Source organism: Somniosus microcephalus, chromosome 4, assembly GCF_052327205.1.
Source record: "Somniosus microcephalus isolate GS21.2 chromosome 4, FLI_Smic_1.0, whole genome shotgun sequence".
NCBI classification, from domain to species: domain Eukaryota; kingdom Metazoa; phylum Chordata; class Chondrichthyes; order Squaliformes; family Somniosidae; genus Somniosus; species Somniosus microcephalus.
The window spans coordinates 218,477,334-218,490,702 of record NC_140990.1 but is presented as its reverse complement, the minus strand read 5'-3'; positions in this window follow the sequence as shown (position 1 = coordinate 218,490,702).

Below are 13,369 nucleotides of genomic sequence, written 5' to 3'. Positions count from 1 at the left end.
ACTTTCTTTTGTGAATGAAATTTATAATTAAATTTTACCCTTCATTTTGCCTTTCAGCCAATGTAACAATGGTCCTATTTACATGAAGGCACCAGAGAAATGACTAATATCCTTGTGACCAGGCTTGCTTAATTCTTCTGGTCCAGTGCCTAAACGTTTTGTGAAGTGATAGTATAGGCAGAATTATAAAATTTGTACATGAAGCAACAGGATTAATCACCACAAAATAAATGATCCCCTGCACCTAGCGATGCTTAACAATTGAGCACCTCGTTTAAATGGAGCATTGCAATTGGTAGCCAATTACACAACCTCACCTAAAGTGCTTCGTTTAATGTATGTCAACTTCTTTAGAACTTAGGGGGAATTTTAACCTGAAAAAACAGGTGGGTTGGAGGCTGGGGGTGTGGGGGAAAAGTTAAGGTATTAAAAATCTAAATCCCGATCCCAACCCGCCTCCAACCCACCCACTTCCAGGTTTAACGGAGGCGGGACGGGGCGCGGGCAGCCAACCAGCTGCCAGGAGGTGGGTTGGCACTTGAAATATGATAATGAGGCCCTGAGGCCTCTGATTTAACCTGCTGTGTAGGTTTAACTGTGGCCAGCCGGGGACCCCGGGCCTCAGGATGCCCGGTAGCTGCAGCGAGGTGAGGACAGCTTTGGGGAGCAATCCTTGTGGGTCGGGAGGAGCTGGAGCTCCCCCCCACCGGGGTCGAGGATTGGACCTCCCCCCCCACCCCCGCCAGAATCGGAACTTCCCCCCCCCCCCCCCATGCCCCACGCCTCCCCCCCACTCCACCACTCCAGGCGGGTCAGAAACTTTAAACTTCTGGCCAATATGAGGCAGAAAAGGAAAAAAAGGATAGTTGGCCCATTGAGTCTACTCCTTAAAATGTACAACTGGCACTGCCATGGACTCACACTGTTATAAAATCTCCAGAGGAAAGCTGATTACCATGAATACACCCTGATAAATTTCACCTTAAACCCCCAAAGGTAATCAAGTGGAAACTTCAGGATATCAATTCCTTCTGACCTTCAATCCAGCTCCTTGTTAAAGGAGCTATTCAACGTGGCACTAATTACATTAAATGGGAACATATTCCTCATAATTTCTGTTACTTTTTTTTAACTAGATTATATTTCCATCTGAGTTTACATATTTGGGTAAATCCTGGTGCATACTAGAACATTTTTACATATATTCATATTCAAATCCAAATTTTAGATCTAAATGATTCATGAGAAGGCATACGGGATACTTTCCTTTATTAGCTGAGGCATAGAATATAAGAGCAGGGAGGTTATGCTTGAACTGTATAAAACACTAGTTAGAGCACAGCTAGAGTATTGCGTACAGTTCGAGTCACCACATTACAAGAAAGATGTGATTGCACCAGAGAAGGTACAGTGGCGATTTATGAGGATGTTGCCAAGACTGGAGAATTTTAGCTATGAGGAAAGATAGGCTGGGGCTGTTTTCTTTGGAACAGAGGAGGCTGAGGGGAGATTTAATTGAGGTGTATAAAATTATGAGGGGCCTAGATAAAGTGGATAGGAAGGACCTATTTCCCTAAGCAGAGAGGTCAATAACCAGGGAGCATAGATTTAAAGTAATTGATAGAAGGATTAGAGGGGAGTTGAGGAGAAATGTTTTCACCCAGAGGATGGTGGGGGTCTGGAACTCACTGCCTGAAAGGGTGGTAGAGGCAGAAATCCTCAGCACATTTAAAAAGTACTTGGATATGCACTTGAAGTGCTGTAACCTACAAGGCTACGGACCAAGAGCTGGAAAGTGGCATTAGGCTGAATAGCACTTTTTCGGCCGGCACAGATACGATGGGCCAAATGGCCCCCTGCTGTTCTGTATATTTCTATGATCCTATGAGATACAAACTCGCACATAATTTGCAAATATATATATGGAGACGGATCCATTAATATGTGTACAGTTAGATGGGTTGAGGAAGCTTCCTGCTGGCTGGCTGCAGCCTGAAAAGGGAGGCGGCAACCCTAAGGCTTAAACTGCAGAGGAGTGGCTCTGAATTTGTTGTAATGTTTGGGAAAATAAAGGAAAGCTGGTGATTCCCCTGTAACTCTTGACTTTCCTGAGATATAGGGGTCGATTATCATTAAGCTGTCGGGAAGGAGGCAGGACTACAACTTTCGGGTTTTAGTCCTGCCTACATCGAGATGCGGCCAATCCACGTGATTTTCCCTTGATTGACCTTGTTGAGCCCGCCCAGCGGGCTCAGCAGGCCAATTAAGGGCCACCCGGCAACATCACAGGTGACATCACAGACTGAAATTTCATCTGTCAAGAGGTCTTGACAGATGAAATATCAGTGTTTCACAGCTGTTTGAAGCTGTCAAACACTGACAGTCTGACTTCTAACCTGAGTCCTTCTACACAGACTCAGTTAGAACTGTCACCGGCACTCAAAGCTGAAGGCTGCCACTTTTGACAGCTCGCAGCCATTCGGCTTTCAGTGCCGGCTGAGTGATGGACTCCCGACGCCTACAGGAAGAAAAGCTGTTAAGGTAAGTACAGGTAATTTAAACTTCTTTACACACTTTAGACACACCAAACACACTTACCTTTGCACTCATGCACCCATCACTCACCTGAACACCGACATCTCGACCCCTCCAAGTCCTTCAACCCGACGGCCCGTCTCCTCTAACATGGCGTGGTTTGGAGCCGTCAGGAATCCCACACGACACCCCTCAAAATAGGGATTAGGCTAAAAACTGCCTGTTAACTACCTGGTAACAGGCAGTTAATTGGCATTAATCCCTTCCCGCCTCGGGTCGGCGGGTCCCAGTGCGGGGCGGGTACCCGCCTCCTCTGAAACTTACGTGGAGGCGGGTTTTGGGTGGTTATTATTTGAATGGCAATAGATTGGGAGAAGGGGAAGTGCAAAGAGACCTGGGTGTTCTTGTACACCAGTCGCTGAATGTAAGCATGCAGGTGCAGCAGGCGGTTAAGAAGGCAAATGGTATGTTGGCCTTCGTAGCAAGAGGGTTCGAGTACAAGAAGAAGGATGTCTTGCTGCAGTTGTACAGGGCCTTGGTGAGACCACACCTTGAGTATTGTGTGCAGTTTTGGTCGCCTTACCTGAAGAAGGACGTTCTTGCCATGGAAGGAGTGCAGCGAAGATTCACCAGGCTGATACCTGGGATGGCAGGAATGACGTATGAGGAGAGATTGTGTCGATTGGGCTTATACTCACTGGAGTTTAGAAGATTGAGAGGGGATCTCATCGAAACCTATAAAATTCTGTCAGGCCTGGACAGACTAGATGCAGGAAGGATGTTTCTGATGGCCGGGGAGTCCAGAACCAGGGGTCATAGTCTAAGGATAAGGGGTAAGCCATTTAGGACTGAAATGAGGAGGAATTTCTTCACCCAGAGAGTGGTGAGCCTGTGGAATTCTCTGCCACAGAGGGCGGTGGAGGCCAGTTCATTAAGTATATTCAAGAAAGAATTGGATATACTTCTTAAGGCTAAAGGGATCAAGGGATATGGGGAGAAGGCAGGGACCGGGTACTGAATTTGGATGATCAGCCATGATCTCATTGAATGGCGGAGCAGGCTCGAAGGGCCGAATGGCCTACTCCTGCTCCTATCTTCTATGTTTCTATGTTTCTATGGGATAGTGTCGGGATCCCCGAATTCGGGATTTTTGCCCCCCGCCCGCCTAAAAGCCCGCCTCACAGCACACTGAAAATCTAGGCCTAGAGTCTGGAATTGGGGGAAGCAGTATAGTAGAGTAGAATAAACATGCGGGAATGAAGTGCACATGTTTTGGGGCTTTTCTAGCTCCAGGTTCAGCATGTGTATTTCTTTTTTATTGGGCAAATGTCCCACAGATGTTTTCTCCCCGTTGGCTGTACTGTAGTTATTGTTCATGTTGCAAATAGTGAGAATTATGCAAGTTCCTAAATAAATATCACAGGGTGTGGTGGGCAGGGTGATGGCCCTTATAACTTTATGTCCAGAAGGTTTGGACTTGGTGGCATGACACGAATGTTTGCAGTAGCACGCACTTTTAGCTGTCACCTCTCCAGCACATATTTAACCAGAGTTTGTGCAGAATGAGTTAATTTTGGCGCACGACTTTAAAGTGGTCCTTTCTCATTGGGCTGAAGCTGGAGCTCATGGTGTCTCGTGCCTATACTATTTACCACAGCTTCCACCATGAAGGGAGGGTCTAAAGATTTGGTGATAACATTTCTAAATTTACTTTTCACTAATTTCCTCTGGTCCTACTTGTTAGATCCGTGATTCTGAGAGTATGATGTTTTTCAATAACCACACGGATGCTGTAACTTAACAATCAACAGGTATTTACTGGAGTAGGGTAGTCTCAAGACTGGGGTACAGAGGCATGCTCAAGGCTTATATACAGGTGTGGTCACTGCCGGTACTACAGTATACAGGAGCTGTAAAAGTAGTTCTCTCTTAAAGGTACATACACTACAATTCCTCCCCTTTTAGATTAGTAGTACCCATAATATTCAAATAACAATTAACACTTTAACATGTACATTAAACAACAAAAGTCCATTTATAGATTCAGTCTTTGGGGCGGCTTCCTGATCCTTTCGGGATAGTGCCTTTCCTGAGTTCTTGTTCTTGGTGCGGAGGCGATTCTGGTCCCTTTTTATCGGTTAGTTCATCGGGTTCCACTGCTACTGGTTCGGAGGTAGATGCTATCGGTATGTCGGGTTCATCCCCAGGTACGCAAGACATGGGGTTGACTCGTTCCTGTGACGCTAAGATCTGATCAACGTGGCGTCTCACAATGTTCTCCCCGACATCCACTGTGTACATTAATGGCCCCTGCCGTGTGCATATCGTTCCGGGTTGCCATTTCTCTGTTCGGTAGTCACAGGCCAAGACTGGTTGTCCTACATTGAAGCTCCTTGTCGGCTTCTCATTGATGTGCTGGAATTGTTTATCCTCAACATTTCTTCGCACATTTGGTCTAAGCAACTCCAGACGAGATTGCAACCTTTGGTTAAAGAACATCATGGCCAGGGTCTGGTTGGTAACTGCATGTGTCGCGTTTCGGTAGGCTAATAAGAAATTGCCCACCTTATGCTGTAGTGGAATTTCATTGTCGCACATGGCCTTTATCGCCTTCTTAAAGGTTTGTACGAACCTCTCAGCCAATCCATTTGTGGCTGGATGATACGTGGCGGATGTGTAATGCCTTACCCCATTCCTTCTCATAAATTTTCGAAACTCTTCGGACACAAACTGTGGTCCATTATCAGAGCAAATCTGCTCTGGCAAGCCGCTTCTGGCAAATATGGTCCGTAGGACTGCAATCGTTTTCTCTGTAGTGGTTGAGGACATTTTTATCACCTCAGGCCACTTCGAATTAGCATCCACTGCTATTAAGAACGTTGAGTCCATGAATGGACCAGCAAAATCAATATGCACCCGTTGCCATGGAGAGGAGGACCACTCCCATGGGTGTAGAGGGGCATGTGGTGGTGCATTTTGGACCTTCTGGCATCCTTAGCAGCTCTTGGTTAGGTCTTCGATTTGTTGATCGATTCCCGGCCACCACACATAAGCCCTAGCAAGGCTTTTCATTTTCACTCCCCCCAGATGACCTTCATGTAGCTCATTTAGCACTCTCTCCCTTAACTTGGGTGGAATCACCACTCTGGATCCACACATTACTGTCCCCTGGCATACTGACAGCTGTTCTCTTCTGGATGAGAATGCTGGCAACAGTGAGTCGCCATGTGTTGGCCATCCCCTCACCGTCAAATCATATACCCGAGACAGCGTCGGATCATTGCGGGTCTCCTTCTCTATATCCGCGTTTGTTACTGGCAATCGTCAATTATTGACGAATAAAATATCTCGCTAGGGTCCACTGCTGGTGCTTCCTCCACAGTAGGCAGTGGCAGGCACGATAGCCCATCAGCGTTTCCATGCTGTTTCGTGCCTTTATATTCTATTTCATATTGATTCGCCCCTAGAAACAGGGACCATCTTTGTAACCGTTGTGCCGTCATTACTGGAATGCCCTTCTTAGGATTAAAGATGGAGACAAGCGGTTGGTGGTCAGTCAGCAAGGTGAACTTCTGCCCGTGCTGATAGTGGTTGAATTTTTTTACTCCCCAGACTAGGCTGAGGGCCTCCCTGTCAATCTGGGCGTAGTTGCGCTCGGCTGAGGTTAGTGACCGAGACGCAAAGGCTACTGGCCTCTCCAACCCGTCTGGGAATTTGTGCGACAGCACCGCTCCAATACCATAGGGTGATGCATCACATGCCAAACGAATTGGTAGTGCTCGGTTTGAAATGGGCCAACACCTCTTTTGATGTGATCAATTCTTTACACTTCTGGAAAGCTCGTCTACGTTCGTCATTCCACTTCCATGGTACCCCTGTTTGCAGTAGGGTGTTCAGTGGGTGTAATACCGTGGACAAATTTGGTAAGAACTTATGGTAGTAGTTTACCAGCCCGAGGAACGACCTCAGTTGTGACACATTTTCCAGTGCTGGAGCCTTGACTACTGCCTCAATCTTTTCAGGGGACTTATGTAACCCCTCTTCATCGATGACGTGGCCACAATACGAGATCTGCTTCTGGAAAAACTCGCACTTGTGGCGATTAGCTCATAGCCCATATTCCTTTAATCTGCTGAGCACCTTCTCCAAGTTGGCGCGGTGATCACTGTCATTTTCGCCCGTGACCAGGATGTCGTCCAAATAACACTGGGTCCCTGGAATCCCTTGCAGGACTTGATCCATCGCCATTTGCCAAATAGCCGGAGCCGATGCTACCCCAAACACCAGCCGGTTGTATTGATAAAGACCTTTATGAGTGTTAATCGTAAGGTATTGTTTCGAGGCTTCTTCTACCTCCATTTGCAAGTACGCCTGGGCTAGATCAATTTTGGTGAAGCGTTTACCTCCAGATAGTGAGGCGAAAATATCCTCAATTCGAGGAAGCGGATATTGTACCATGTGAAGGACTGGGTTCACTGTCACCTTAAAATCCCCACAGATGCGGACCTTCTTTGGTTCCCCAGGCGTATTACTCAATGACCTCTTCATTACAGGAACGATGGGTGTAGTCCACTCGCTCCAGTCTACTTTGGACAGTACTCCTGAACGTTCCAACCCTTCCAGCTCTGCTTCGACAGCTGGTCTGATTGCATAAGGCACTGGCCTGGCCTTAAGAAACTTTGGGCTTGCATTTTCCTCTATTTTAATCGTTGTTGTTATGCCTTTTAGTGCTCCTAGTCCCTCCTGGAACACTTCTTTTGCGTCAGTTAGCATTTTTGACAGTCGTCCAGGTGTGACGGCGTCATCCTTTTTGGCCTCAACCTTCAGTGCCTGTATGGAATGCCAATCTAATTGTATCTTCCAGATCCATTCACGTCCTAGCAGTGGTGGTCCTCCATCTGGCAATACATATATGTAGTGTCCGTGTGTAGATAAAGACACTGAAGACAGGAGTTGGTTCATAGGTATTTACTAAGCAAGTCTGGGGGGGGGGGTTCTAAAGGATATACACAATACACAGGCTTATATAGCCCAAGTGGCAATTACCGGCATTACGCACACCTGGAGCTCTTAAAGGCACATACACCACAATTGCTCTTAAAGGCACATACACCACAATATATATCCATTTTAGGTATTTCTTGGCCTTTATATATCACTTTCACCCTTATTTTTCCTTTGGGGTAGACTTTTTGCCCCGTGTACATCTTCAAGACAATCTCTGTAGCTTTCAAGGGTATATGTGAAAATAGCTGCTTGTAGTCCCTTTGGTTTATGACTTTTAGGGCTGATCCTGTGTCCAATTCCATTTTCACTTGGACTCTGTCTATCTTGAGTGTAACCCAGATAGTCTGGTGATCCTCCATTTTGGTTACCTTATGTAGTTTCAGACAACTCAGCTCCTTGCTTCCGGAGTCTGTGTCACTCTTCTGTTCGTCTGAACTACTGTCCATCACCTGGTGTACATTTTTGTACTTCTCCTGTGGAGATTTCTTACCGTTGGTTTTCTTCCCAGACCTGCAGACTCTTGCTATGTGTCCTCCTTTTCCACACTGTCTGCACACTTGGTCCTTGAACCAACAATCCTTCTCGTCATGTGTTGTTCTGCCGCAGCGATAGCACTTCCCTGTTCCATAGGACATTTCATTGGTGCCATATTCTTGCGGTCTTCGTTGTATCTCTGCAGCGCCCCTTGCGGCTGCTTCGTGTGATACTGCCATACTGAAAGCCTTGTCCAGCGTAAGATCCTTTTCTGATAGAAGCCGTTTCTGTGTTCCTTCACTTTGCAGCCCGCACACAAACTTGTCTCTTAACGTATCTGCTAGTCCCGCTCCAAACTGGCAGTGTTTCGATAGCTTGCGCAGTTTCGTTAGGTACTCAGCATTGCTTTCGTCTTTGTGTTGGTTCCTTTTATGGAACTTAAATCGTTCTGCTATCAGCAGCAGTGTGGGGTTTAAGTGGTCCTGTAGGATTTCTACTATGCTTTCAAAATTCTTGTTCACAGGCTTCTCTGGGGTTATTAGGTTTCGCAGTAACCCATAAGTTTTTGCACCCATGGAATTTAACAAAACCAGTGCTTTCCTAGCATCTGGCACTTCATTCACCCTGCAGTACACCTCAATACATTCCACATATGTCGCCCAATCTTCGACTTCATTGTCGAACGTAGAGATACTGCCACTCTTCTGCATCCCTGGGTGTGATTTAACTGTCAAAAATGGCGTCTCCCGCGCTTCCCCTTCTTCTCCGCTGGCACAAAATGGCGTCTCCCGCGCTTTCCTTCCTTCCCGCGCTCGCCCTTCTTCTCCGCTGCGGCTTCTAAAAATGGCGTCTCCCACGCTCTTCCTTCTTCTCCGCGGCTCAATGGCGTCTCCCGCGCTCTCCCTTCTTCTCCCCACGGACACTGTTCAGCCCTTGAGCCCTGGCTGTGCTCTGCGCGTTCTTTTTTTTTTTTTTGTGCTCCTTTCCCGTTTCCACCACTCGGTCCTGAACCCGGCTGTTGCTTTACCCTCTCTCTCTCTGTTTTGTTTTTCCTCGACGCCGCTCGGTTTTCAACCCCCAGCTGCGCCCTGTGCGCTTCACCCTCTGTCTTACCCCGTCGACGCTGCTCGGCTTTCTCTCCGCCATCGGTCGGCTCCAGCCGCCGCTGTCCGGGAAGGGTCTGCGCTGTACCTGTCGTCAGTCTATTGCTGATCGTCGTGGCTGGGGAACCAAGCCCGGCTCTCCACAGCCTCCCCTGCGATGTTCACTCTCTGCCGGACGACTGGGCGGTTGCTCGTGGTCGACGCCTGTGTTTCTGGCCTCGACTTTCTTCCACCGCCCTCCCGGAGCGAATCCTCGAAGGGAAATGTAGAGTTGCAGGTAGATTTGAATCGACACTCGTCGCCACTGTTAGATCCGTGATTCTGAGAGTATGATTTTTTTCAATAACCACACGGATGCTGTAACTTAACAATCAACAGGTATTTACTGGAGTAGGGTAGTCTCAAGACTGGGGTACAGAGGCATGCTCAAGGCTTATATACAGGTGTGGTCACTGCCGGTACTACAGTATACAGGAGCTGTAAAAGTAGTTCTCTCTTAAAGGTACATACACTACACTACTTGCTTGTTATTTCTTGAAGTAATAAACTTTACCCTAATGGAAGCATTTAATAATATTTTAATAATTCAACGGTTTCCCCCCCCCTCCCGACTTAAATGGCTGCACAGCTTGAGCTTTTCCAATCTTTCCTCATATTTCATCCCCTTTATTCCTGGGATCAGTCTTACTGCTCTTTTCGGTCGTCTTTTTAATGCAAATGTACATTTTTGTGGTATGGTGCCCAGAACTGAACACATATTTGTTCTGACCAATGTACCATAAACCATAACTTTTTGCAGGTTTATAATCTATTGTTCTTGCTGCCCATCCTGGGTGCATAGTAACATTAATTATGTGGCTAATAATCCTGTTGATTAAAACAGTATCTGGTTTTATAAACTGATGCTTAATTTGCAGTGGCTCTTTCATTTAGCCTATAATATCACTTCATTTATATTAGCTTTTCTAATTGCTTTACCACGCTGTCAAATGGGCAAGTTTTTTGTGACCATGTCATTTATAGCAATTAGAAAAAAATAGGCATCCCAAAGATGCTCACAGCGAACAGATTTAAGCTTTGGTATGTATTAGGCTTTACTACTGGTCTGTGGAGGATAGAAGTGTGCAAATCTCCAAGTCTTACTTGAAACACCCGTGCCTTTCAATAATTTACGGCCCTGGTTCTTCACAGCCCCTCTTAATCTCTTCTTGGGGAGTACAAGTTCAATTCTGTGAGTCCTCTTCATAACAGAGCTTTAAGTCTCAAAATCATCCTTGAAATTCTCATTACCCAGAGTAACTCCAAAGTAATCTCTCTGTTTTTCATGGGTGTTACAAAATGCCATAAAGAACAAAGACCTATGAAAAATAACTTTGTAAAAGCAGTCAGTGTCATTTGTGGCCTCAGATCAGTTGTATCACCTGGCTCAGAGCTCATATTACTTGAATTGATGGAATCATACAGCACAGAAGAAGCCCATTTGGCCCATCGTGCCTCTGCCAGCTCTTTGAAAGAGCTCTCCAATTAGTCCCACTCCCCTGCTCTTTCCCCTGCAAAGTTTGATAGCTTGATGTATATGTTAGATGCTATGAAATTATATAATTTCTCAACATTTTTAAGAATACACAACATTTTAACAACCAAACTAAAAGTTGGCAATAGACTAGTGAAAAATGTCCACTAGTTAACTTGATGCACTCTAAGTGATTGACAACTAAATGTACAACGATTTAAAACTAAGCCTTGACTAATATATGTACTTGGCTGTCCTCTGTACTTCACTTTTAACAGTTTGTGTTAGCCAAATCAAGTGTAAGGTGCAAAATAGGAGCAATATGCCTTCATTTGGTGCAATTGGGATGCAATCATTAATATTACCACTACTAGCAATCTGACACCTTAAAATAAATATATGGGCCTCATTGCTGAATTTTCAAACACTTCTGTGACGCTAAGATTAATCTTGCACTTTGTTATGAGTTGTCATTCATAATAAACGTAACAGTGCTAAGGTCGACTCAAACCAAGAAAAATAAAACAACAACGTTTCAAACTCAACCAATTGTGTAGTTTGCTTTTTGGTCTTGTTCCACTATCACAGTCACACTGCAAATCCATCTGTCTTACCAGACATTCTCCTTGTCCCACTTTTGCTGTCACACCTGTATTGCTTTTGTTTTGCTTAAAATGTGTGATGGCAACTTATCTTGTTGCAAGTGTTCACTACACAATTACATAAATCTTGTAGAATAGAATCTCCACATCTGTTCAACAAATGGTTTACGCTGCAGGAATAAAACTATGGCTTGGCTTGTGTGGATGTAATGTAACAAAATAATGGCATTTTATTTTTTTTCTCATATACAGTGTTTTCTCATTTTGTTTTCTATTTGTTTCTCATTTTGCAGAATACCATTACATATATGCAGAGCTAGGAACAGAGATCAACTATAAGATATCAATCCAGTTACTTCAGTTAAACTAGGGTCCTTCAGCTAAATCAACACTATAATTTGGCTATATCTCAGCACCATGCAATGTAATAAAGCAGTAATGAAAATTGTCTAAGTTCCCATTTCAAATGCAGATTTGAAAGTACAGTAACTTCACTTACATTCCACATACTAGAATGTACGGTGGTAAACACAATCTGTGATTTTTCTCATACTGGATCAATCAAAAAATATAGGAATCTAAATAAAATAATTACAAAACAGCATTGCAATCCCATTCATACGGCAAGATTTAAAACTAAGCCTTGACTAATATATGTACTTGGCTGTGCTCTGTACTTCATTTTTAACAGTTTGTGTTAGCCAAATCAAGTGTAAGGTGCAAAATAGGAGCATTATGCTTTAACTTGGTGCTATTGGGATACAATCATTACCACTACTAGCAATCTGACACCTTAAAATAAATATATGGGCCCCAAAAATCCACAGGGACAGCATCCCAATGTAAGTGTTGGGATGCGCCTGCCGGGAATCTCCAGCACTGACCCCACCTGAATAGGCGGGGTCAGGGGGATGTTCCCTCATTAAAATATCGCTGGCGGGATCACGGCCCGAGGATCCAGTCCAGGAAGGCTGCTAAATGCACGGAAGCTGTGCCCATTCCAAGGACTGCTGCCTTCATAAGGGTGGGGAGGTTAAAAAAATCTTAAATAGTTTTTTTTTAAATCACCAGGGCTGCAGGCAACACCCTAGGCCTGCACCTCAGTAGGCTCCACATATCCCAGCTAGAAGGCCAGCCTGCTTGCTTTCCCTGGGCATACTGGCCCACCAAGGCGGGGACGGGAATACTCATGGCCTGGGTATCCCCTCCCTCGCTAAAAATTGTGTTCTTTGTCAGTTAATATGAACAGTCTAATAATGGCCACAGAGAAGGTTATAGTTCAGAACGGTTCTGGGTGAAGGAGGACAGAGAAAGGGATAAAGCAGAGGGTAAAATTCAAAATATATTTTCTAAGTAACTATCATTTTGTCAAAAAAAACACAGATTTTCTTTTTAAACATTACACAAGTGCCTTTTGCTTACGAGGGAATTTTAAGCTTTCCTGCCCATTGTTTGAGAATTTTGACTAAGCTAATGGATGTCTGTGGCAATGAACGTGTGTGGCATTCCTTTCTCAGTGGGGTTTGATTTATTTGAGAAAGTTCTATTTTCATCTTCCTGTGCCTTCATCTTTCTCATTCTAAATGTCCCTTCTCTCTTTCCCTGTATTTTCCTTGCTTTCGTCCATGTTGCTATCAGATCTGTTCCAATTTTCTATGTGAGCATAGTTACTCTCCATCTCTCAGTTCTGTCTGCACCTTCAGCAATTTTCCTTCCCGAGAAAGAAGAATGACAAAATTCCAAACATAAGCATGATTTCACTAGAATGTTCTCAAGTGCAGTGTGCTCATTTGGCACTGTTGCATTAGAATCATCAATATGGCCACTACTAAAACTCTGACACATTAAAATAAATATTCTTAGGTAACTCACCAGACAAAAGATCTTGGGGGAAAAATTCGGTTGCTTTGCGCCTCCTGTTAGCACCCTAAGAGGGCGCTAATGGGGCGCAAAGCAACTTGCGCCCGGGCATGCCGATGTTTGCGCCGCTCACGAAATTGACCAGACATTTTGCGGCGGCACTAAACACTACCGCCACGATCTCCTGCGCCCACAGATCATGATGTCAGTCGAACGTGCAACGCCCCAGTAGCGCCCCAGACCGGATATTGAGTGGCGCCCCCTGCCTTACCGTC